This window comes from Arvicanthis niloticus, chromosome 5 (genome assembly GCF_011762505.2).
Source record: "Arvicanthis niloticus isolate mArvNil1 chromosome 5, mArvNil1.pat.X, whole genome shotgun sequence".
Classification (NCBI taxonomy): domain Eukaryota; kingdom Metazoa; phylum Chordata; class Mammalia; order Rodentia; family Muridae; genus Arvicanthis; species Arvicanthis niloticus.
In genome coordinates this window covers 48240096-48266014 of record NC_047662.1, presented here as the reverse complement: position 1 = coordinate 48266014, position 25919 = coordinate 48240096, and the positions used below count along the sequence as shown (strand labels likewise).

Genomic DNA, 25919 nt, shown 5'->3' with positions numbered 1-25919 from the left:
TGGTACTTTCCTACATTCCTTGGAAACCAAGCAGCCCTATCTGCATGCCTCTTCTTTCCTTCCTTCCTTCCTTCTTTCCTTCCTTCTTCCTTCCTTCCTTCCTTCCTTCCTTCCTTTCTTTCTTTTTTCTTTTTTTCCTCTGCTCTTTCTTTTTGCCTTCCTTCTGCATCTATTCCAGCTTTTGAGAGACATTTCTGCATTTTATGGTAGGTCCTTCCTTCCTTGGCACCATGGCTGTTTTTGTTTGTATCTTCTGCTGTCTCATTGGTTAATTCATGCTGCCTCTCCTCAGGACTTTTCCATGCAACTTCTGGCCAAATGCAACTACTCTTGCCAGCTTTTGCAAATACTTTGGTGTTTATGAGTAAAAATATGTATACATTTGAAGAAAAGGGTACTTAAATCTTTCTCCATTTTCTTTGTTAGAGTATATAAATTCCAGCAAGAGACAGGAAAGTTGTTTAAATAGTTGATGCCACAGTCAGATTATAGTTTGTTTGTTTGTTTATTTATTTATTTATTTATTTGTAACAAGAATGATTTGGACCTATTCTTTCTGAAGAAGAGGGAATAACCTTGAAACACTTAGTAGCTATTCAGTTTTTCAGAATTTTAATATCCAGATAAGGGGATCTCGCCACTCAACTTGGTTCTATTTTTCTTAGATTAAATTACATTTTAGGCTCCCTTCCCCTATGTCTTTGGACAATGATGTCTTCATACTTAATAAGTCTTGCTAATTAATTCTCACTGTAGTTCAGAAAAAGAGACTGTGTCAGAACCATGACATTGCACGGTTTGTTGGCTTCCCCCCAGAGGCTCATTGCTTCAGTGTTATTAACTTTGGGCTCAATTTCAAGGTAATGGATGCAGTAGATGGCATATAATACAAAGCAAAAACCCGGAAAAGCAGAATAGCCAGTGGACAGTTGGCAGCATTGCAGATGAAGGTTTGGGTGTTCCCTGGCAGGTGGTGTTGAAGGAAGCAGGGCACAGCAGGAGCTGATGGTGTTGTACCGTCCATATGGTGCAGCTATACCTGGTCCTGAATAGTTTGGGTCATTGGGAAACTATGGAAAGTTATTTGCCACTTCCTTGGTGAGGCTTTATGTGCCCTTTAGTATGCATAGTTCGGAAAGACTTTAATTCCCTGATCCTGACTCCTTCCCACACAAAGAAAATCGCCTCCACTTGAGAAACTGTGACGTTTCATAGCGCACGACACGACCTGTTTTGGGTTTTATGGTTGTTTCTTCCATTAGATGACAAGCTGCTGGAAGACTGATCAGTGTCCTAACCATCCTAATCATACCCCGAGTCTGATACCATGTCCTGTGCTTCGTGTACAATGCCCAGAAGATCATTGGAATGAACTGAGAAATAGGCTAAAGTCTCCATGAAAGTCTTTGTGGTATCCAATTAATTTGGTACTTCAAGGTACAATCACCCCTTTCCTAGCTTCCTCTTATCCTTGCCAGCTTCCTTCTCTTGCATCCTGATTGAAAGGACTGGACAACTAGGAACACACACACACACACACACACACACACACACACACACAGTGGCAGGACTCCACCCATCTTAGAGAAGGATCCCAGGTGCCTGAGCCTGTTGCTGCTGCATCACACAAATTCCTAAGTTGTGGGACCCTCTCCCAGGGTGTGTTGTTCAACCACCTCCTCAGCAGTGATGTGACCCTTTGGTTTAGAAACACAGAGCTGATTCCTCAGGGAGTCCTTTGTGCAACAGGAGAGCAGTGGGCTCTTTGAGTGATGAGCCAGGCTCTCTCCACCCGCCCACCCCCCCCGGGGGGGGGAGCATCCCCCTTTCTTGTAGCCAAGAGGTGCGGAAACCCTTGGTGCTGTCTGGGTGGCAGATGAATAGGGAGCTACTGACACATCGCAGGGCCAGCGAGCGGGAACGAGCGCGGGGGCGGGAGTAGCATGTAGTGGCAGACGGCCGCGGGGATTATGAATGGGGGTGGGGGCCGGCGAGTTGAGGTTCCACCCGGGATCGTCCGCACCGGCTGATGGGCACGCAGAGCTGCGCGTAATCCTCCAGCCGCGGTGGAGGGAGGCTGCGGCGAGTGCCGGCTGGCTGTAAGGGATCTTCTGCAAAAGTCCCCTGCGGTCTCGCGCGTGGAGTGCCGGGGAGCTCGGCCAGGTAGGAGGGAGAGGAAAGGAGCCAAAGGCGACCGGCCAGAGGCCCTGGCTGCGGTGTCTCACAGGTGGTGGCCTCCGTGGCTGCGGCATCCAGTCAGGGCGACCAGATCTCTGATTCTGTGAGGTGCTGGACCGAGTGGCTCCGAGGAGCAGCCTCTCGCTCAGTCCGTAGCGGTCCAAGGTCCGGCGGCAGGAGAGGCACCAGTGCTTCTCAGCGCGGACTGGTGACCCTGCCTGGGTAGTCGAGGTATCCTGAGACCAGGTTTCTGGGCTCTCGCCTCGGATCTCTGAGGTTCGCCCACGGGGCATCCTGGCGCGGGAGCGCAGCTTGAGGTTGTGGATGCCTCGCCTCCCTCCGCACTGCCCCGCACGGTGGCCGCACAGACTGCGACTGCGGTCTCTGGAGCTGGGCGGCCGGGATGGCAGCTTAGGTGCATCCAGATCGCCTCTGGGAACCAGTCCTCCCTTGGACCCGTTCCCTTAGGTGCCCTCAGTCTCTATCGCTCGGTCAGTGGATCTCTTGGCCAGTCACTAGGAAGCAGGGCGAGCCAAAGGACCTGGTTAGGGAGAAGGATTCCCTGAGCGGAGCTCCCAAGTGGGTGATAATGAGCTGCTGGTTCAGGGGGACCAACTGCCCAGAGTTTTTCAGCTGCGGCTGCAGGATGCTCCAGCACACCTATGTAGCTGGGTCCCCAAGCCTCTGCAGAATCAAGGCTTTGCCCAGAACTTTTGGCAAGCTCTGGTGCCTGGGCTGCCTTGAGAAGCTCTAGGACTGGGGAGGCCCGCTATCCCTCACTTTGCTTTCCTTCTACTCTGTCTCCTCTCCCTGGTCTGTTTTCCTTCTTTCCTCACACACCACCTTCCATGTGCTACACTGCACGTAAAAATCCGAGTCCAAGATAGCCACAGTGTAGACCAAGTATAAAGAGGAAAGTGGGGAGGAATAGTTCTCAACCAGGTGTTCATCTTCCGCATGACACAGCATGCCTGGGGTGGTGATTTTAAAGCAAGACTAACATTAAAAAAAATTATATTGCAAGGACCTTAGGTTTACATCACATGTGTATGATGTTACTAAACAGAAATGCATTCTGTGTATTCCTAGGTTAGATCTTTATGAGATGTAGCTGTTCTGTAAATCACATGTACCGTTGAGACGTAGCGCTTCCCAACTACAAGTTTCTAGCTATACTGTGAGAAATGCATATTAAGTTAAAAATGTGTAATTAAACGAATAACACTCACACAGTTTTACTAGCTCATTATTTCCTGTTATTTTGTCAAACCCCCTTGTTATGCAATAATTTTCAAGTTCCCCCCTCCCAATTTGGGGATCCCATTTGTGTGTGTGTGTGTGTGTGTGTGTGTGTATTGGTTGAGGAAGAAGGATCTGGAATTTATATGAACCTGTGTTGCCAAGAAGGTGAAGAAGGCCAATGATTTCATTTCAGGTAAAGCAAATTTAGTTGTGATTCCAGCTCAGGGAACCTCATTTATCTTCTGACATCCCAGGAAAGAGAAATCTCTTTAATGTAAACATATGTCTTGAGTGTAAAATTGGCCTTTTCAGCCCTTCAAATCAATACTTGTAGGACATGTAAGAAGCTATTTACTTTAGTGTCTATTATTTTTTGGTTTATACACAGAATAATGCTGGTTTGTAAATTTACCAAAAAGGGAAGTATTAAAGGCATTGAATTGTTGAGATGACATGATTGATCCATTCAGGATGTCTAGTAAACAAATCCATCATTTTTCTATTTTCCTGATATAGTTGTATGCTGAATAATTTTGCAACTTGTCTACTTGTATTTCCTCATTTGATTGGCTTCTCAGCTTATTTCTAGCTTGGCATATTATTGCTAAAATGAATGATTTTACATTTCTCTTGAGGATACCTGCTCAGGTATACTTGTTTACTTTCCTGGTAGGGTTGGTTTTGATTGAAGAACAAGAAATAAATCATACATGGTTTTATGTTCTTGGGGTAATTTGTCCAGGTAGAGATGCTATTTAACAATGGTTGGTGCTGTGAGCATACATTTACATCCAGGAAAGATACTTTTTTTTTTTTTTTTTTTTTTTTTTTTTTTTGGTTACAATGCATTTTAAATGGAGAAGAGTAAAGAGTTCCAGTTTGCTGTTAGTATTTTATTTAACCTGTTTTGGCTAGAAAGCAATTAAGCAGGTTGTGATTTAGAAAGATTTCAATGTTGGTAATTTTTAAAAAATTATTTCAGCATGAAACTCTTTGATCTTTCTAAGAAACCCAAAGTACCATAGTTTGGGGAAAGCTCTGAGTGGGTTGTGGGTTATCAGACACGTGGATTCCTTTAAGCACTAATTATAAGGACCTTGCGGTAGTTTGGTGGACAATGTAATGTGCGGAATCCTTTTCCTGGCAAGAACTTGTTGGCTCAGCCCCTGTGAATGTTATTAAGAGAAGACCTTCAGTGGCTGCAAACCTCAGCCCATTGTCCACATCCACACATACTCTCCTCTAGAGCAGCCATATCTAGTGGCTAATGGATATGGGACTATGAAGATCCCCATGTCAGCACAGCTGTAAGGAATCCTTGTAACTCTGGAGCACCTAGTATGCCTTGCATTGCAGTTTATTTACACCACCTTTCATGGAAGCTTCAATCTGCATTCTTTCTCGCATGTTTATAATAAAGCAATATTTAAGGAAATCGCACACTAATGTAATGTCAGAGGTGACACACCAAGGAAATTAATCTCTGACAATGTCCCCTTTGCATGCTCAGTTTACCATTTACCCTTTGAGTTGTGGTGTCAGTTGGCATTAAAGGACATTTTCTGTTCGTTCATCCCTCTATGATTTGTCCTTCCTTCCTAACTTTTGTTTACAGTTTCTGTGTCCTCTTTCATATTAATTTAAATATTATATATCCAATTTCTATTATTATTGACTTCAGAAATGTTTTTAGTTTTTTTTTTTTTTTTTTTTTTTTTATACAGGGTCTCAGGTAACTTAAATTGCATTTGAACTCACTATGTAGCTGAGAGTGACCTTGAATTCCTGATCCTCCTACTTTTCTACTCTCAAGCTCTGAGATTATAGGTACAAGCTACCATGCCCACTTTCATATTTTGCCTTACTAGATACAGTAGATGAACACATCTATTTTCTAGAACATAAGAACTTCATAATTTGGTAACCTTGATCACCCCTCATATTTCAAACTTCTTTAGCAAAGTAGTTCTACCATATTTTTTTATGTTATGTGTCATCTTTATATAATTGGGTCTTTTGAACATTTTTACAGTCAATGTTTCCCTAAGTTGAGTTATATCTTCTGTGCTTACTGTTGCTCTCTCTACTTCTCTTCTTCCTTTGGATTTGTGCTTCTCAAGATGAATACCTTTTGTTTGTTTGAAATTGTCTCTTATCTCGGTACTTAAATAATGGAGTGCCTGGGAGGAGAATTCAGTTGACAGTTGTTTTCCTCATTATTCTGAAGATATGGTTTTCTGGCCACAGTTGTTGATACCTTGGCTCCTGGGCTGTGTTTGAGCTCTTCTTTGTCCCTGATGCTTTCCTGTTTCACGGTGGCATGTTCACCTGTGGGTTGGTTTATATTGTTTCTTCTTCAGCTTTTGAGTGCCTATTTAATCAGAGGATTTTTGTATTTCTTAATGAGAATGCATAGCATGTCTGAGCCTATTTTGCCCTGCATCTTTCTGCTCTATTACTGCCTGTGAAGTTTCTACTAGATTAATCTTGGACCTTTTCTTTTCATCCGTCATATCTATCACCTCTGTATTACCTTCCAAATACAGATATTTGAAAGCTGATGTCCTATCTATTGATTAAGTTGCTCTTTCAACTGATTTCTTTTCTCATGGTTGGAAATGGAAATGTTGGATGATCTTTTCAGATCTTGCTTCTTCTTAGATTTTTCTATCTTTTTATTATGGTTTCTAATTTTACTTTATTTCTTAAAATCAAACTGTAATTATTTTATGAGCCCTTTCAGATTGTCCTCCTACCTGACATTCTTCTGGGTCTGCTTATCCAGCAGTGATATCTACTAGAACTTTGATTTCCGGAAAGCATAACCTTTCTCTGTAGAAGTGATAAAGCTGGTGTTAATTTTTCCCACTCATGCAGGCCTCAGCCCATTTTGTGGGGCAACAGTTTTAGTGACAGTCTAATCCCTAATGGCTTACAGTCTGTCTGCTTTGCCTGCTGGTGCATCTGGACGTTTATCTGAATTCTGCTACAGCCACATGATGGGTGGAGGGATCCTCCCCAGCACAGGTGACAGAAGATATTGGTATTAGGCTGTAGGAATAAAGAACATCCCCTGCCCTGGAGCTTGTTGTGGCGGATTCCTATGTCTGTGCTTTAAGGCTATCTATTGTTTTTAGCTGGACTCTAATTAGACAAGAACAACAAATCTCCCTTGCGATAAGAAGAAATCTCTCTTGCTTTCTATGGCTAGGTCAGGGTCAGGAGTCTTTTACACCTGTGTATCTTACTGCTGTATCATTTCTGTGGCCAGAGGCCATCAGCTAGTCCAACAGCCTCTTTCCACTGTTCTGAGTCTCTGTTGAATGGCATTACATCTAAGATTTATAGTAATGTTGTTTAGTGAAAGAGGCAGAGGGAGATAAATATGCACTGTCATGTATGCACCGAACTATGTGCTTTTAAAACATGCTGCAGCTTAAATCATCAGCCACGTTATCAATTAATGTAATTGAAAATACTAGTTGGGTTGCATTTCCCTGTGACATGTGTTTGTTGTAGTGACATAAGATAAACCTTGGTTTAAAGTTCTCATTTAAGTTAATTCATATTGTTGAATTGGAGACTGAAGTATGAAGCCACATCTTATCACTGAAATTCTAAACAAAAATCTGTACATGGTATTTTCTTTGAAATGTTTTTCTCCATGTTATGTTTAAGCATTTGAAAAATATTAATACTTTTAATCTTTTGACACCTCTGTGGAAAGTGCTAAAAGCACCTTTTATCGATGGGCATTTTTCCCCAATGGACATTTTAAATCTTAGAAAAATATCATTATTTGCATAAGTATTTTGTGATGTCAAAGGGATTAAAGAAAAGATTTCTGGTTTATATTACAGGACTGGCTCACAGGATCATGGCATTTTTTTAGAGCTAAAACTGTTCTCAGAAGTCAGCTATTGTTTTCCACCTTAGAAGATGGAGACCTTGAGATGCCATAAGGGATCTGAGCAGCTTCAGTTGACTAGCAACTAGGCTTGTTTATTCTGAGCTTTTACTGTTTTTCTAACATCGCATTTCCTTTAATAAGCATAGCTTTCTTTAGAGGAGACACTGAACATTTATACAGAGGTGTGATTTTCTAGTATCCCTTTCTGATAAGAAAGCACACTTCAGAACATGATGTTTCTTTTCAGTAACAAGCATTTTTTGAAATATGCAAAATTTATGTGGGCCTATTATCTACATATAGCCTAAACTTGCATCTAATATGAAGATTGATGAATTTCTAGAGAAGGCATCAAGAAACAGGCTTTTGTTATCCTCATGTGTTAACTCTGGGTTGTGTTTGCTGGGAAGGGTGACTTAAGTTTAATGGTTCATTTTTATTATCACAGTCACTTCTGCTGGCCTGAGGACAGTGGCAATTGTCCTAAGCATACTAGATTAGTACACTGGACTGAGGACAGTGGCAACTACCCTGAGTATACTCCATTTGTACAACTGCATTGATACAATGAACACTGAAGGATATGTTTTCCAGGCTGGTCCTTTAGAGCCAGTAGGTGAGAGAGATGTTGTGTAACTAACAGATGTTCAAGCAGACTGACAGTGGGAAACACAAACAGGCAACTCAACCCACATTTTTCTCTTCTTCCATATGCACAGAATACACACACACACACACACACACACACACACACACACACACCTTGGATAGGTTCTTTCATCTGCTCCTGTTGGCTGCCAGCTTCTCACTGTGCAGAGAATAGTGTCCCTCTGAGACTGCTCCTTCGTATATCAAATGTTAGGAATGGAAAAGCATAGAGTGGTTTTGCTATATTTATTGGAAGAATTTCTGAGGGAGGAAAGAAAACCCCATCTGTGTCTTGATTCCATCATATATCCAGGCAATTATAGCCACAGAACAATAATTGTTTCTGAATTCAGCAATTAAGATCTAAGACTAGTAATTGTTTGATTACTTGTAAAGAGGCTACCTGCCCATGCTTAAACAATGTTCCTGTTGACTTACTTGTGAAAACTAAAACTCTTCCAGGGAAGGCTGGTTTAGCAGTGTGATGATTTGTACCAGAGTGAAAAATTTAGTGACAAAATGGAAGTTTGTCTAAAAAGGAAATCAGAAAGCAAAACCCTCTTACTACAATCCTCGACTTTTCCAAGTACTTTAGAGATTGAAGTTTTGAAGGTGACCCTGAGAAAGGACTAAGAACTGGAGGTCTGGAGTTCACTGCTGAGATGCTAGTGGTCAACAGTGAGTGTGGACCCAGGGAACATGGCTTGACTTCAGATCATTCGGCTTTCTAAGGTGACTTCTCAGGTTATGATTTAGCAAAATTTCACACTCATGGACATATTTGACAAACCACTAAGGGAGTCTTGAAATAGCCCTTGTAATTAAGTATTTTATTCATGAGAAAATTATCTGAAAAATTATTTTTAAGTTTTGAGATTACCACATTTTTGATGTGATCCAAAGTTTGCAATAACAAGAGATGTGTGAACCTAATCTACCCAACAACATACTGGACAATTTGGAGGTAAAATATTTAGTGATGACCATTATAATGGCAATGGTGGTGATACTTAAGTAGATGGCATTAGATTGAACTGGTTTGGAAGTGTGGCCATTGGTGTGGAGTCATTTGACATTTATTCAATCAATTTATCTTTTATCTTCTTCTACTACAAAAGTTGGAAATACAGATAACTTTATTCAACTTTCCCAGACTCCCTTGATGCTGGGTGTGGCTCTAAAGACAAAGATTAGATGTTCTGAACAAAAGTAGACTTCTCAAGCTAGCAGGTATCTTAGACCGTTAAGACCTCTCCATTAAGCACTGACTTTGTTTTGATTGATGAGTAGCGCTCTTAAAACCATTAGACATAGATCCATATGCTTAGAGCAATAGAGAAAAATGAACAAATCTTACATCCTAGGTGATGTCTTAGAGATGAGTCAGCCCAGCCTTGTCTGCCTCCAGACATAATTTTCCATGAGAGAATCTAAACCTCTTAATGATTTAATTTACTATTCATCAAGTTTTCTAGTCCTTCCAGCCAAACACATTCCCAACTGGATGTATAAATTAAGATTTTACATTTTATATTTCTGAAGAATAAAATTAATGTCTTCAGACCTTCATAATTACCAATCTCAGATTGTTAAATTTGGCTAATTTGTATAAATATTTCCATCTTGAAGATGTTTAGCTGTGAATATGTTGGATAATTTGTAAAATCTACATTCCATTGCTTATCACGTAAAGAATAACATGAAAATCTAAGGGTTTTTGTTTTGTATCACCAAGATGAGATTTCATACTTCATTCAATGGGTGAAACTTTAAGAGGGAAACTCTATTTCTGTAAGTCACACCTCCCACTTAGCTTTAACTTTGGTAAGATGCGGATACAGCTGGAGAATACCAATGAGCCTTGAAAAAAAGTGTGTTCCTTATTTGGATTAAGAAAATGTATAGCAGGGTTGGTTGTCCTCTTTATCAGTTAATGTACATTTCCTTCTGACTTTACACTTTCACAAAACCAAGAAACACTGTAGCAGTGGTTGAAGTGGGTCATTAAAATTTACAGAAGGGTGTCCATTTGTAGTAGGTGGTAAATGAAGGACAATTATATTTTTTCTGTAATTGATGCCACATGTAAGTATGTTTTTCTAAGGAATAAGACACTGCCCATGTTAGGTATAATTTACTTATAAAACACTGTCTTTTGTTGTTCAGGTTTATATCTGTGGATTTTGAGTTGTTTTTAATAGTATGTATGATTAATACCTATGATACCCAAGAACAGATCCCTACCTTAAAAGGAGTAAAATTCACTTAAGTGAATTTACCTTGCTATTAGCATGTAGACTATTGGTGAAAATATCCCAATAATTGATGGTTTATTTTCCAATTAATGTAGGCACTCTACTTAGGAGCTGTTTATTCACATTAAGAAATGTAATAGAGGTTTTTGGTTAATTTTTTCCCATTAAAATGGGGTGAGGCAACAATTCTCACCATGCTTCAGCAGGCTATTACAAGAGAAACGGATGTGAAGTGCATTCATTTGCTCTGCAGGATGTTACATAAATTCTATAAATAGCAATATACATGTGTAAACAAGATGATGGGTGATAATTTCCAAATGTGAGTTTCATAACTAGAGATTTTGGGTGAGGCCCTCAGTGTGGGGTTTTCAAAGATGAGTTATATAACAACAACAATGGTACCTTCATGCATTGGATTCACGAAGGTAAAGTTCATTGTGAAGGAAACAGATGATGCTTTATTAAATGATGCAGTATAGCAATAGATTGACCCGATGTTAGAAAGAGTTTTGGTTTCTTAACTAGTAAATGAGAAAACTCTTCTCTGATATTCTCTGAATGTTAATCCTAGTGCCAGACATTGAATATTAAACCTAGACTAGAACTTCCAACAGTTGTATCAATAGTCATATCGCCTGCATCCAGAGTTCCCGGCAGTTGTGAGCTCCCTGAAGTTGGATGCTTGGAATGGAACTTGAGTCTTCTGCAAGACCAGTATGTGCTGTTAACCACTGAGCCAACTCTTCAGCTAATTCCCTACACACTCAAGATCTAAAGTACTTAGGGAACCTGACAATCAAGGTCATGGTATAAGTTGTACCTCTATATAGGAATACTGCCTCTTCCTAAAGTCAGTTTTTAGATGATGAACATTTAGCTATAAAATTGATGTGTGAAAGTGGCCATCAAGTTGGACTATGCACTGCTTTTCACTGTGTCTTGTTGCCCTGAGCAATTTATTGAAAATCGGGTGTGGTTTCATAAGTGGTAGATGCTAGAGACAGTAGCTAAAATAGAAGAAAGCTGGTCAGTTAGTGAGGGAAGGTCATACTTTATAAGTTGAATTACCCAGCTCATTGTGTGCTTGTGTATGCATGTGCATGTGTGTAAAAGTGTATGTGTATGCATGCCCACAATGTATGTGGAAGTCAAAGGGCAACTTCCGGGGAACTTGTCTTCTACCTTGAGATATGGTCTGTTTGATGTTGCTGCCAAGTCAGTAAGGATTCTGCTTCTACTTCCCATTTGGCCTTAGGGGCACTGGAGTTCTAGGTACGTGCTACTGTGTGAGATTTATGTGACTTTTGGGATTCAAATCCAGGTCCTTATGCTTATGTTGAACACTTTGCATACAAATCATCTCCTTGGCTTTGATCTCCTTTTGTATTTCCTTTCATCCTTGCAATGTATTGTTTAAAATCCTTGATTGCCTTATAAAAATCAAGAGGAAAGTCAAATTCAGGGAGATGGTTTGAATGGGAAGAAATGTGTCATATAGCCTACCTAGCACCATCCTTCATGGTAGCAGCTGTAAGTAAACAAGGGAAAATTCTTACCATAAAATATGAGCAAGATAAAGGTGAGGGATAGAGAACTGCAACAGAAGTCCAGCTGTCATTTTCCACCTGACATCTTTATATCTACTACGTACCACAGAAATCTTTTCTTTTTAGTCATATAACAGTATAGACTAGTTCATAATGGGTCAGATGAGGGACATGGAAGCCCCGGGCTGCTATTTTTGTCTCAATGAGGCCAACATGCTTTGCTTCTCGTAGTCATTTAGCGATCTGTATTAGAGTAGAGGTGCTTCTAGCTTCAGTACATGGATTCTACAGTTAGCATGCCAGACTTTAGTCAGGGCAGGAGTGATGAGAGGTTGTGATAGTCTATTTCTGAGGGAGACATGCATCTCTACCACTTAAACCTCATTGTTTCATTGTTTAGATCTCTTGGTCTTATGATAAAACTCCAATGGACAGAGTGGCTAGGAGTTTTTGTCTGGCTATGACCAGAGAAGACACAATGGGTTTGGTGGCATCAATACTTTGTTCATGATAGGCATGGTATAGATTTTACAACCTCTTTCTGATGTTATAGCTCCTCTATCCTCATTTCTGTACCTTCTTCTTTCTTGGTTTAACTCTTCTATTGTTGGTTAGTGCCCTGTTTACATTTTTATAAGAAAGAATGTGTTCAGGGTAGAACTTTTGAAATGCTTATTATCTAAAATCATCTTCCTTTGGTTTTATGTTTAATAAATAGTTTTTCTAGATAGAGTTTTAGAGAATCATTTACTTCTAAATTTTAAGGTATATTTGTCTTTGTAGCCACTGATAATTTTCTACTATTTAAAAATCTTGATCCTTTAAATGTGATGTTTTAAAATTGAAATGCTTTGTATTACCATATTACCAAAATTTTGAAATTTCAACACAGTGTGCTTTGGGATAGGGCATTTTTTTGTGGCTATGGGTAGCTCTGCTTAGGAATAGTCCCTCAGCACTGGGAATTTTTTATGCATTGACTTTTATATCAGTTCTTAAGTGAACTCTTCCTGAAACTTAGCATTTCAAATCAGAAAAACAGGATTCAGTGTAATTCCATTGTGTTTTCAATAACCAAATAGTAGTCATGACTTGATTATGAAATATATACATCTGGTAGGGGGAAAAGTACCAGCAGTAGAAAACTCTCAGAGTGAATGAAATGTGAAATGTTTCTTTTGTTTTCTGTTTCTAGGATTTCAGTGACTAAATCTCATCTGATATAATCTTCTTTAACTCTCAGATACACCATTATTTAATGTATTATTAAGACCACATTACTGATGGGCTGTAATGTTTTCATGCCATTAGGGAAATTAATTTTACTTTTATTGATAGAATTTTTTTAAACTTAAGGAAATATAAACTACCTTGTACATAAGTACGTTTCCTGTGAGTGTATAAAGAAAGGATACAGCAAAGTAAATCAGAGGAGTTACTCTTCAAATAGATTCATTATTCAGAGTTTTAAAATTCACACTCAGAATCCATCTCATCTCAATCTCAAGCCATTCATTCTTGTGCTTATTTGCGCAGAGCCACTTTATATGCAAGCTAGAGTTCCAGTCCTGAAAAGACCCTTAGCTCTTACATTGATCAAGCTTGCTTTGTGGTGTCTGCTTGGTGCACATTGCTAGACATTCCTGCTTCTCTTGCTCCTGTTCCTTCTGCACATGGATATGACTTCTAGTTGTAAAAACACATTCTACTATTGTCTTTTACATCTTCTTCCAGCCAAACCAGTATCCACTGTGCAAAGTTTGATGGCTGTGCAAGCCAGATCATTCACTATGCCTCTGCTGTCTGTCTAGTGGCAGGCTTACATGCTATTTGCAGATGTGCCCCAGCTTTGGAGCTATAATATACATTATACATATATAATATACAAAATATATAATATAATATACAAAATTATACATGCATTCAGGACCCAAATTATTTTTTAAAAATAAAGTTTCTCCCTCTTTTACTATAAACCTTCATTCAAAGACAAAGAAGCATTTGAATTTTCTCACAGTGAAATATAAATGTCAGGAGTCCCTGGGGTCCCTCTAAAGCCATGCATGTATGACAGGAGATGCTAGAGTTCTACATGTGTGACAGGAAATGCTAAAGCCATGCCTGTGTGACAGGAAATGCACTCCTGCTGGGAAATGATGAAAACATGAAGAGAACATGAAAAGAAGATGAATTTTTTGACAGAGGTTTCCCTTGTCAGAAACCTCAGAAAACTATGTCTGGAAACAGTGGAGATATTTTTATAGCTGTCCCTCTGGATAGACTCACAGTGATATCACACACACAATTCTAAAACTTGGGTGTTCACTCAAAATTGATTACAAATAAATTCTATGAAGGATCACACAAAGTTTTATTTAGCTCATCCTCTGATGATAACTACTCCAACTGTTCCTATGTTTAATTTCAGCTGTTTTCTAATGCTGCAGTAAGTATACAAACACCAATGCTTTTGATTGCAGAGTTAAGAACTACATACATCATAAAAGCTTTTTTGACAACAAATTTCATTCCAGAAAGATTATATTACTTATTATATATTATTATATTAACTTATTTTCATCAAGTATCTATCAGACTGATCATTTCATCACTTGCTGCTAATCCTAGATTTTATGCCTTTAATCAATTTGAGGAGACACAAATAATCTCTAGGCTGTTTTGTTGTTGTTGTTGATGTTGTTGAGTTTGGGGAGTCTGAAAATTTTCTTACTTTAATGTGTTATCTCTGGGATGAGATCCTGCCTAAGGGCAAGGAGTGTGAACAGTGTGGCTTGGAATGGCACTTTGGTTGGTGGCAGTGGTCAGCATCTGGTTAACAGGGTCATGAGTAGTTACAGCTTTGGGGTCCAAGGAGAGCTTGGGAACTCTGTTGCTTATACACTTTAACCCTACAGATATCCTAAGTGTCTGATACCTTTCAAATATTGTCCATACTGTGACTTTGACCATTTTGTCTGTACCACATAGACAAAGACATAGACATAGAACCACAGCTTTTAGAAACTATGATCCTCACCTGATTTGTAGAATCTGTGGCTTTGAGGGCAACAAACAGGCTTAACTTCTTGTGTCAGGAAAGATCAGAGGAAGGACCTTCTAATCCTGAAGGAGATTGTGCATATATGGAGGTGCATGGTGTGGGGCATAGAGAGGAAATGGGAACTCTACTTGATTGCCCACATAGGGAAGTACCAGAAAGACACACTTGAAAAGTGGACCGCAGTCACACTGTGAACTGAGTGTGCTTGGAATGTGAGCTTAGAAGGTATGTTCTTTACCATGGCAATAGTCAGGAACCTCTGGAATCTTTGGGATCTTGGCTCAGTATAGTATGATAGATGTCACGTTTTAGGAAAATTATCAGAAACGTTTTACTACTGGTTTCTGCATATATTTGATAGATTGATTTTACATGTAGCTGATAAAGGAGATAGAACCTTCTTGGCTATGGCTGATTTGAGTTTAGGAGGTTCATTGAATCAATTGAATGTTCCAACTACAGGGTTATCATTTGTCGGTTTACAGAAAAAGAAGACATAAGTAATATTTTTGACAGATAGTTCAGGCTTTTAGAACATGTATAGGTTCTGAAATAAAAATTGTTTTCTGATTATGCCATGTGGTGTGTGGGTATGTATCTGGCATATAGAAATGCAAAATGAATTCAGAAAGTGCAACAGACACCTTATAGGTTTGCCATAAGATCATCTACTGTGCCAAATGACACAAATATGACATGGAGAAGAGAAATAAACACATTAATTAAACCATTTAGAGTAGCAAAGTTACCTGTGATAGACTTTATATTAACTTGAGTTGTTAGAATGCACATACATACAAAGTCTAAATCCTACATACATTTGCTGAGAAGGGATGTTAAGTACAAAACAGGGTATCTTAACAGTAGTAGCTTGGGAAATAGTTTCTAATTATTTTCATTGAAATTTAAGCAGTATTTTCTGAAGCACAATTCATTATAATCTTAGGTATAGTCTGTCTTGTCCAGGAAGTCATTTTCTAAATGAGTAACTTCTGTGCTCTTCCTGCCTGATAAACCATCTTTTTCAGAGATGGTTATAAAATCATCAACAATCATTCTTCTGGACTGAATGGTAAATACCCTCTGATAAGCCATGGCGCGTGCTCTATTCATTTGTGAATAGTTACTGCTGTGGAACATTTTAGTGTTCATAAAACACATTTAAAATTGTAGCTCAAGAATTCAATTTTTATTCTTTGAGTAACTGCAGCCAAGGGCTGTACTCTCATTCAGTCTAGATAAGTCATCGTGACATTCCTGAGCCAGCCGAAGGTTGCTTGATGAAAGCTGGAAACAGGGGGTGGAAAGGAAGTGATGTAGAACCTATACAAATGCAGTGGCAGGGCTTCACCAAGGTGTATTAATAGGCTTTGGAGTATTCCAGAACTCCTAAGTCCACACTTTCTGCTCTAACAAAGGCAACCTACAGGGCTTATTTTTAACCTTTATAAAGACTCAGCATTTTTACCACTGGATATTATGTAAATAATACTTACTGGGCACCCTCCATGTGACAGCCAAGTTACTAATGCTTTAAAAAAGCTTTCATGCAAAATTCTTATTATAACCCTGTTATGAAAATATTATTGTATTCATTTTAAAGATGCCAGTCATTGAAGGTTAGTCAACTGATTTGCATGAGTTTATATAGTCTACTTTTCCATCATTGCTTAAGACAGGAATTAATATGTTTTTAAAAATGTTCAGTCTATATATATATATATTGGTTTTTCAAGACAGGGTTTCTCTGTGTAGCCCTGGCTGTCCTGGAACTCACTCTGTAGACCAGGCTGGCCTCGAACTCAGAAATCTGTCTGCCTCTGCCTCCCAAGTGCTGGGATTAAAGGCGTGCACCACCACTGCCCAGTGGCCAGTCTATATGTTGTAGACACGTAAATAGTTTTATATACTCTTTACCATAAAAGAATGTGCAGATACATTTACTTTTGCTTTAAAGGTAAGGGAACTAAGAGGTTCACAATGTCAAAGAAATTTATCTCCACATGGAACTGGGATTACAGTGTAGGTTCATTTCTCTTCAAAGCCTGGATTTTTTTTTTTTAACTCCACTGGCTTATAAAACTTAAAACATTATATTTCAAATCGTTATTTTTGCAAGTGCTTTCTACTTTACTGTTTACTTTACTGTGGTACCACCTTTCATGTATGCAATGTTTTAATATGGAGAGCCTACTAAATGCCTCTAGCACTCTGCAAAATGCTCTTCACCTCTGACACCACTGGCACATTGGGAACAATTCCTGTCTGGAGAGAGAAGTAGTCCTTGTGTGCTCTCTACCAACTGAGTGCCAGTAGTACTTTCCCCACCTCCCTCATGTTGTAACAACAAAATGTACTCCCAGACTTTGCCAAATATGCTTTGTTGGGAAGAAAGTCACCTTCAGTAGTGAACTACTGTCCTGCCTTACTCCATCTTATCCTGGAGGACTGCTATGAGCTTGTAAACTTATTGTGTTCATTTTATATGCTGAAAATGACTTTTTGTAGGTCACATTTCTGGGAGACTATATGTCTAGAACTCAAACTCAAAGCCATGAGTTTGGAAAACTATTGGGTTCTATGGACTGTGTCTTGTCATCCAAGAGAACCTGAGAGTTCTGGAACAGTGAGTATCTGTCGTCATCTCTTTTCCTACAAGTGTAACTAGGAACGTACTTAGCATCCAACAGTGTTTTAACAGACATTCATTAGACAAATAACATATGTTATGTAGGTTTATTATTTAAGGCTTTTTGATATAAAATGTAGTTTAGTATGGTGATTAAAAATATGGGCTTTGGGATTAGACCTCTGGGGCTACATCTCATCCCTGCATTTATTGTTTCAGGTTATAGGGTCTTGAGCTCTTGGAAAAGTTTTTGATCTCATTTAGCATTGTGTTTTCATCTATTTGGGACTAATAATGCCTCTTGTGGATTTTGTTAAAAAGTCACAAGTGACTATTCATAACTCACCCAGCCTAGTGTGTGACTCAGGGCTAAAAATTTAAAAAGGTATAGATCGTAGAAATGCAAATTATACTTATTAATTAATACTAATAAATTATATTAATGATAATATGATGGTTTAGATTTTTCCTTATGTGATTTTTGCATATACTCTGATTACAGTCAATCTAGGGTTTTTTTTTTTTTTCTACCTGATGTAACCTAAATGCTGCCATATTGGTAAGATTAAATTTCAAAACTTCATAAGACTGACCAAACACACAGGCATCAGGAAAACATGCAGAAAACCAAAGCTAAATGGAAACAAAGACCCATCATCCTGACAGAGATGATGCAGGAACCACTTAGGTTTCTATGGGAAATTAAGTCAGGAATTTTATTCTCTAAAACAATTCTTGGTGCTTTTTACAGCTCTACGGACATTGTCCTTTGGCCTCCGTGGCATGAAGTTGCCTCCTCCCTTGTCTAAGCTCTCAGCCTTCTGCTGGTTTGGCATCATCTGCTTCCTTCCGCTGTTCTGACCTTTTGCTGTGTTTCATCTGACTCATTTTTGGGTTTTGCTCTTGGCTTTCAGTTTCTGCTCTGGGGATTTCATTTCTAGGTTCCTGGGTACCTTTCAAATCAGTATTGTCATGATTTGATTTTTTTTCCATTCCTTCAGGGATGACACCATGTCTTGCCACACCTGAATTGAATTAATTGCTAAGGGGTGGCATTTGTGAGTTTCTGCTGTTTCCCTGGTCTTGGGCCAAATTGAACAGATCTCTTTTGAACCTACGTGGCTGTAGTCACATAGATTTTAACCATGTGCTGAGTGCCATGGTAAAATGCCAGGGTAATTTTGAGGACATTTTTGTTTTAACTGTCTCAAAAATTTTCCACAGTTTGGGGCATGCTTGGGTTTCTTAGTGCCTTGTGAAACATTGTATGGAGAGACATACTAGCTGGGAAGCTATACTCTAAAGTCTCTTATGGAAATGACACAGTCAAAAATAGCAGTTTCTCTCTGTCCCTTCCATTTGCCTACCAGCTATTTTACAAAGGTCCCAGACAATCTAGCTGACCCAGAAACAAGAAACTGTTTGGATAACAATAAGGATGAGGGTGCTGACATTTCTGTGGAGACTGGACAGGCAGTACCTAAGCACAGTTAGAGACAACAGGGCTGTGAGAGTTACAAAGCAAATAGGAATAGGGAGAAGACAATGGAGAGAATTCAGGAGTGACATGCTGAGCATTTGGAGTCCTGGTTACTGTGGTAGCTTCACATTGCTGTGATGAAATACCTGAGACAGTTAATTTATAAAGACAAAAGGGTTATTCAGCTCATGTCTCTGACGGCCCAGGATTGTGTGACTTTATTGCTTTAGGTGTCTAAATGAAGGTGACTGATAACAATGGTGATTCAGCTGTACCAGAGCAAAACACTCACGTCACAAGCCAGTCAGCAGGGAGAGACTTGGTCCTATAGTCCCACTTAAGGTTATGTCCTGAGTTATTGGAAGATCTCCCACTAGGCTTTACTCCACAGAGGAGATTCTTCTGCCTTCCGGTAGCACCATATGAAGACAGAGCCTTTAATGCATGGACTTCTGGGAGTCTTTCATCCAAACCATAGTCAGCACCAACCGAAAGAGAAGAGGATGCTCATTTTGTACACTAAGGTATGTGATGGGTCAACCATTAGCTAGAAATTTGAAGTTTTGTGTGACAAATAAAGTTATATTTACCTAATAGACCAATTATTGTAGATGATTGTAATTTTCACTTAGATGTAAGGTGTGTAGGAAGAAATCAATGCTTTAATTTTAGTTACTTAGGGGTTTATGTTAGTCTAGACAGAGACATAAGCAACGGGGGAAGGTATAATATTGGGGAAAACAGCGGCATTTTGTGTTTTAATATGTAAAGTTAAAGATGATTTTGCAATAGAAAATGCCAGCTATCTGTAAAGTACTTAGGGTGTGATTTTTTTTTTTTTGAAGTAGGTGATGAAAGGACCCTGTGTTTTCATTGTGTGTCTGTGGAAACTGTCGGCAATATAAGATGAAAATAATATGAACCACTGTATTGTTTTCAAGAAGACTCCCCAAAGTTTAAAATAATTGTTTCTGTATATATTGGTATCAAACCATTAAGGATGCATTTGAAGGAATTGTAGGTTTTTTTTAAAGCAAAAGAGGAAAATTAAGAAAACTAATTTTTAAATTAAAGATATTTGACAATAATGCAGGAGCAGGACAGAGTGTTTTTGATGACACATGCTCAGGAGTTCTATATTTCAGTTGGGACATAGCTTTAGAAAATGATGTCACATGGCCCAGGCAGTGCTATTTGGCTGGTCTTCACTAGTGTGGTGGTAGAGCAAGCACTGGGTGTTTGGGAACATTCAGCAGAAGGCTAAGCCAATGAGGAAACCCTAAAGGAGGCCAAGGTTTGCACTCTGAGTGTTACTTGGAGCACAGAGCCAGGTAGACAGAAGGACTGGGGCGTGCTCTGGGCCCTGGACAGAAAATTCAGTCAGAAATTGACAAGGCTACATTGCTTGCCAGAACTTTGAGGCAGCTGCTTGTTGACAGAACTGCTGAAGATGGGTGACTACATTCTCTCAGTCTTATTTGAGGATCATTGTTGTTCTCCAAATCCTTTTGTCCTCTCATCCCTATAGCTGAATTTATTTTTTAAAAAAAATATCATATTATAGATGTGTGTACAGTTACTGTCAAGAATAAATGAAAACAAAATTTCAAAAATGAAAGAAATTGATGAAAATGTAAAATTTGTATTTCTAGAGCTCAACCTTATTTTGTGCGCTTTCTGCAATGTTCGAAAACTCTTGTTTGGCTGCTTTGTAAATGCAATAAATGATACTCAAAGTTCACAGTGATGAATTGCACACAAACGTCTTCAGTCATGAACACAGTAAGAGGACATTTTCATCTCCCTTTCATTATATCTCCAGCAGCCTTGCTGCCTAGTTCTCTCTCTACCCAGTCTGGAGCAACCACTGATCAGCTTCTTGCATGGCATAACAGTGTGTAGCTTTTAGTATTTTACATGAATCAAATTATATAATGCTTACCTATGCAGTTTATTTTATCAATTAATTTCTTTTTTATTGATACATTTTCCTTTTATTGATATACTTCTACTTGTTTATTCACTAACTGTAGATTGTCTCTTAGGCTATTCTAGAGGATTGCCTGTCCACATTTTATGGATATACATTTCACATGGCTTGGGGAGATGCCTTGCTACAAAATAACATGGTTTTTCTAGCTAATCAGAAAGTGCACGGATACTTGAATGATATTAAATTTCACAGAATAAATATAATCATTAATTCTTCAGTCAACATACACTTTCAAGCAAATACACATGCTTTGAGAGCCAAAATTAAATATTGCATGTCTGCTTTTGTGGAAACTTAATTTTTAAGAAGCAACAATTTGAAAGCTGTTTATATAATTAAATCAGAATTTCGAGTCACGGGGCAAATATTATTTACTAAATATTTAGTCAATTTTGAAAAGAAATGGAATCTGTTGGCTTTGTAAATCATAAAGAATTACAACCAAAATTAAAAGTCAAGCTGAGACTAAGTGTATTACGGTAGCCTGAGATAGTGAGGACATTAGTGGAAAGATGGGTACAATGTTTTGGTGACCCCTATGTTACCTTCTCAGTTTATCTGTCAATCTGAAATGACTCTAAAAGAAAAGCTATTTTTTAGTTATTTATTTTATTTGATTTTTAAAAATATTTTGAGAAGGTTTCCCAGCACAACTCAAAGTAGCCTAGAACTCACTGGGAAGTACCACTGGCAACAAGCTCTCAGCAATTTTTTTTTTACCTCAATCTCCCCAGTGCTGGGGTTACAGTAAGAATTGCTGCTCAATGAAATTGATACCAAAGCTAAAGATAATCACAGAGAAATGTTTGCTGTACTTTCTTACATTTAACAAAATGTATTTACAAGTCAACGATAAAGAATACTAATTCTTGGGAAGAAACATGGGTCAAAGACAGAAAGACAAAGTAATTTTAAAACCACACATTGCTTTGTAAGAAAGGACCATGCTTAGAAGCCCTATGTTTCTCCATAGGAATGGTTAGCTACCACCTTGTTTTCCTAGTCTGTGCTAGGTCTGATTTTTTTTCTCTCTTCTCTGTTTCTTCTCTCTCCTCTTCTCTCTGTCTCTCTCCTCTTCTCTCTGTCTCTCTTTGTCTCTCTCTGTCTCTCTCTGTCTCTCTCTGTCTCTCTCTGTCTCTCTCCTCTTCTCTCTGTCTCTGTCTCTGTCTCTCTCTCTCTCTCTCTCTCTCTCTCTCTCTCTCTCTCTCACACACACACACACACACACACACACACACACACACCCCACGCACAAACACCATCAAGGTAGGAAGTCTGGAGGCTGGAGGGGAAGACCACACTGCAGTGCTCTGCTCCTTCCCTGCGGTGGTTGTTCCTTTGGACAATCTCTGCTGCTTGTGTTCTGTTTTTATAAGAGTCTTAGGAGATCCACTTGTGATCAAAATGCCAGCCTTCTTTTGTGATTAGCCTACATACTCAGAAAGCATTTTTTAAAATCAGCATGATTTTTGTTCTCTCTTTAGTGATTATTAATGCAGCATATGTGGGGCAGTATTTGTGTGAGCCTAGTTTGGGAGAGAGAGAGAGAGAGACAGAGAGAGAGAGATAGAGAGAGAGAGAGACAAGGAGGGGCATATTTGAGAGTAAGGTGGAACATACAATGAATCATCCCATACCTGACAGCTATTTAATAATAAACAGTAGAGATATGTTAATTCAGTGGAGTGATTAGATAAGTGTAGCTTGCAGCAAAGAGATACAGTTTTTCAGCTACTCAGCTGCTTGAGTCAGAGCAGGAGGGAAGAATCAGCCGAAATGAGAGATGTGTGGCAAAGAACCCCTAAAACTGATGGTGGAGAAAGATACTGTCAATGTTCTCAAAGGCAAATTATTAATTTGTATTGATAATAATGAAATTGTTGATACTCCATTTTAAATGGAAGGTAGAGCCTAAGGTGGTGATCAAAGTGGTCTCCCAGTGGCTTTTTACTAAGAACGTCAATTGCAGCACTATTTATAATGAGAAAAATGGGAAATAGCCTTATTGTCTAATGTGATAAAATTGTGCTACCTAGGATCATATCTATGAAAAGCATTTCTGTTGAGTATTTTTGAATTGGAAAAATGAATATGATATTGTATAAATTAGATAAAAGCAAGGTACAAGCTTGCATGTGATTTAATCCACTTCACAAGTAGCCTCTTGACAAAGTACATTTCATAAAAAGCATCTTTCTAAAATTATAATTTCAAAAATAACTTTTTATCTGAATAAGACCAAACATACTCCTTAAATATACTGACAAAACAGAACACTGACTCAGATTCTTCACAAGCTGTGGACTTACGGCTGATGCCCAAGCATGAAGAGTACCTTGCTGGAATGGGTGTCTTCTGAGGAGCACCTGACCTCAGGGTTCTTATCTTGATATCTGCCACACAGAATGCATCTAAAGGTCCTTTCTAAACAGAGGAAGCATAGCCAGGAAAATAATTAGGGAGAGGCCAAGAGTCTCTGCAGCTATCTCAGGGGACTGGTCACTCTCATCTCCTACTAAGGAGGGTGTCTGTGGATGCCCCTTCAACAGCAATTGAGGGTTTTTTTTTTTTTTTTTGGTGTTTGTTTATTTTTGTTTTGTTTTGTCTTAAATTATTATCTCTTTATTTTGGTGTTTTTGGGGGGCAGCTTTTTACTCCATAGCACAGGTTCATCTGAAGCCCACTTCTGGCTTAGCATGTCTGGACTCAAAGCAGTTCTTTTGTCTCTGCTTCCTGAGTGGTGGCATTTCAGCTGTGAGTCTCTGTAGCCACATTAGTCACATTCCTCTCTGATCCCCCTCCCTCTCCTCTCTCCTTCTCTGTCTGTCTGTCTGTCTTAAAGGACAGAAGAGACAGTTTATCCTAGAGCTGTTTTGAAATCATGGTCCTGGGAATACAGATTTAGTTTACCCTCAATTCCATTTTTTACTGGTGGCAATAAAGGCTTTAAATTTGACGTAAGGTGAAAATGTAAGAATGACCGGGCTGAGCCATGGCTGCTGCAGAGAGGATAAGGTGAATGGTAAGAGTGTGTGTCAGCATGTGCCTGTGTGCTGCTTATCAACCCCAACTCATGGAACTGTATTGGCTTTATGTTTTTTCACCTGTGTAAAACCCCACAGGATATTCCTCTGGTCATGATGACTCAACTCTATATGCACAATTGTTTAGTATATTTTTGTTTGTGTTTTACACATTATATATGAGTGGGAACAGTGGGAAGGATGGGTAGAAAGAAAATCAATCAGTGTTTTAGAGATTGGATCATTTATTGCTTAATTCACATCTGGGGAATAAAAACATGTCTTCTTCAACTAGTGTGTTAGACTTGAGATGTTTGACATTTACTTGAATGAAACCTTTGTATGCACTGCCTTTTAAAATCCCTGCAATAAGCTATAAGCCTCATGTTGTAATGCAGGTAAAAATTTGAAAGCTTAGAGTATTAATAGTTCTTATGCTATTATTTTCCTAATATCTCCCTGTCCTTTCCATCGAGCTAGTCAACTAGGCTAGAGTATGCTACATGGGTAAGACATATCAACATTTCAGGGCTTTCTGGAGGTCAATATTCCATACTCAGGGCTCATTGTTAACTAGCCAATGTACAGATACTCTGGGGTCAGCGTGATAGAGAAACCTTTATTTTCAATACTGTCACTTGTCACAGGAAAAGGCAAGAGACTTGGTATATGCAGAGAGTTTATAATTCTCTCAGGTTTCAGGTTTCACTGAAAAAAGGGGGGGCACATGGCCAGTCCTAATTCCAGCAGGGGTGTGTGGAGGACAAAATGACAAGAACAATTATGAGTGCGTGCGAAAGGAACCCCTCACCTGGGAGTCTGGGTAAAGCCGAGAAGCAAAAACCCAGCACGTTTGCTGTGAAGGCCACTAACATAAACTTAATCTTCTTCCTCCTCCTTTTTATACATGATGTTTTCTGTTAGAATAGCAAGAGCTAGGCTTAAGGTCTAAGTGTACTTGAACTTGTGTAGGGCCTCATCGGTTTCCCAGGCACTTTGTGGGCATTCCAAACAAGACTAATACTAGCTGTGAGACAGATGAACTTATGAAGAGAAAAGGTTTACTCTGGCTCACAGCTTCAGGTTTTACGGGGTCTATGGTGAGGTGAAGCAAAGCACCATGGCCAGGATCAAGTAGGGAAGCCAAACTTCTTATCTCCCGGCTACTGGAGATTAGAGATGAGAGGGCAGGCTTTCCAATATCCCCTTCAAGTATCCCCTTCTTCCAATGACCTAACATCCGTGTTTTCCCACTTTCTATAGTGTACACACCTCTAAACACACTGTGGGCTTAGGAGATCCTCAAGCCCAGGTTATTACAGTAACGTTAGACAGCCTTATCAATGGTGCATGGGGAGCCCCAGCAATGAACATCCTTCCCTTACTGTCTCAGTGCAGCTAGCAACTTGGGGTCTTAATAAAGAACTTCAGGTATTCTGGACCAAGAGTATAAACCCTTGGAGTTGTGTGCGTCCCTGAAGGAGCAATAGGTGCAGAGCAGGGCACAGGCACCCTGTCTTTCATGACTCCAACATGACCATGGCCGGGCACGATGGACTACAGCTCATTCTGCCCCCAGACATCTTTTAAGTGGTTTGTTATTTGTAACTAGCAGGGCATTTTATTCTTGCTTAAGGTCACAGGAAAGTGATTGCCATAGCAACAAGTCACCTCTTTCAACTCAGAGAGGCACAAGGTTCCTTACTGGGGGGAAAGACTGGAAGTTTGGGAAGTTCTAATCAATTCTACTATAATTTATGCAAGAATTCAATCACAGTGTCAGTTCTTGCCCAGGTCACTTTTCCCTGGAAAGTAAGATTCCTCACTACAATTTCTATGTCTGGAAACTACTGCCCAAGGAAGTTTCCAATGCTCTCGTCTCAAGACAGATAATGCCTGCCATTTTATGATAAGTGAAAAATTGGCTGCCTTTTCAAGTTACTATCTCTT

At 39.2% G+C, this 25919-nt stretch overlaps 1 protein-coding gene across 1 annotated transcript in view; it reads left to right on the top strand.

Annotated features, from left to right (window-relative positions):
- Positions 1 to 1867: 1867 nt before the first annotated feature.
- Pde4b (phosphodiesterase 4B) overlaps positions 1868 to 25919 on the top strand; it is a 604839-nt gene continuing 580787 nt past the window's right edge. Inside the window, exon 1 of the mRNA XM_076934601.1 lies at positions 1868 to 2163. The gene's annotated coding sequence lies outside the window, so the exon portion shown is untranslated. The remainder of the gene's footprint in view (positions 2164 to 25919) is intronic.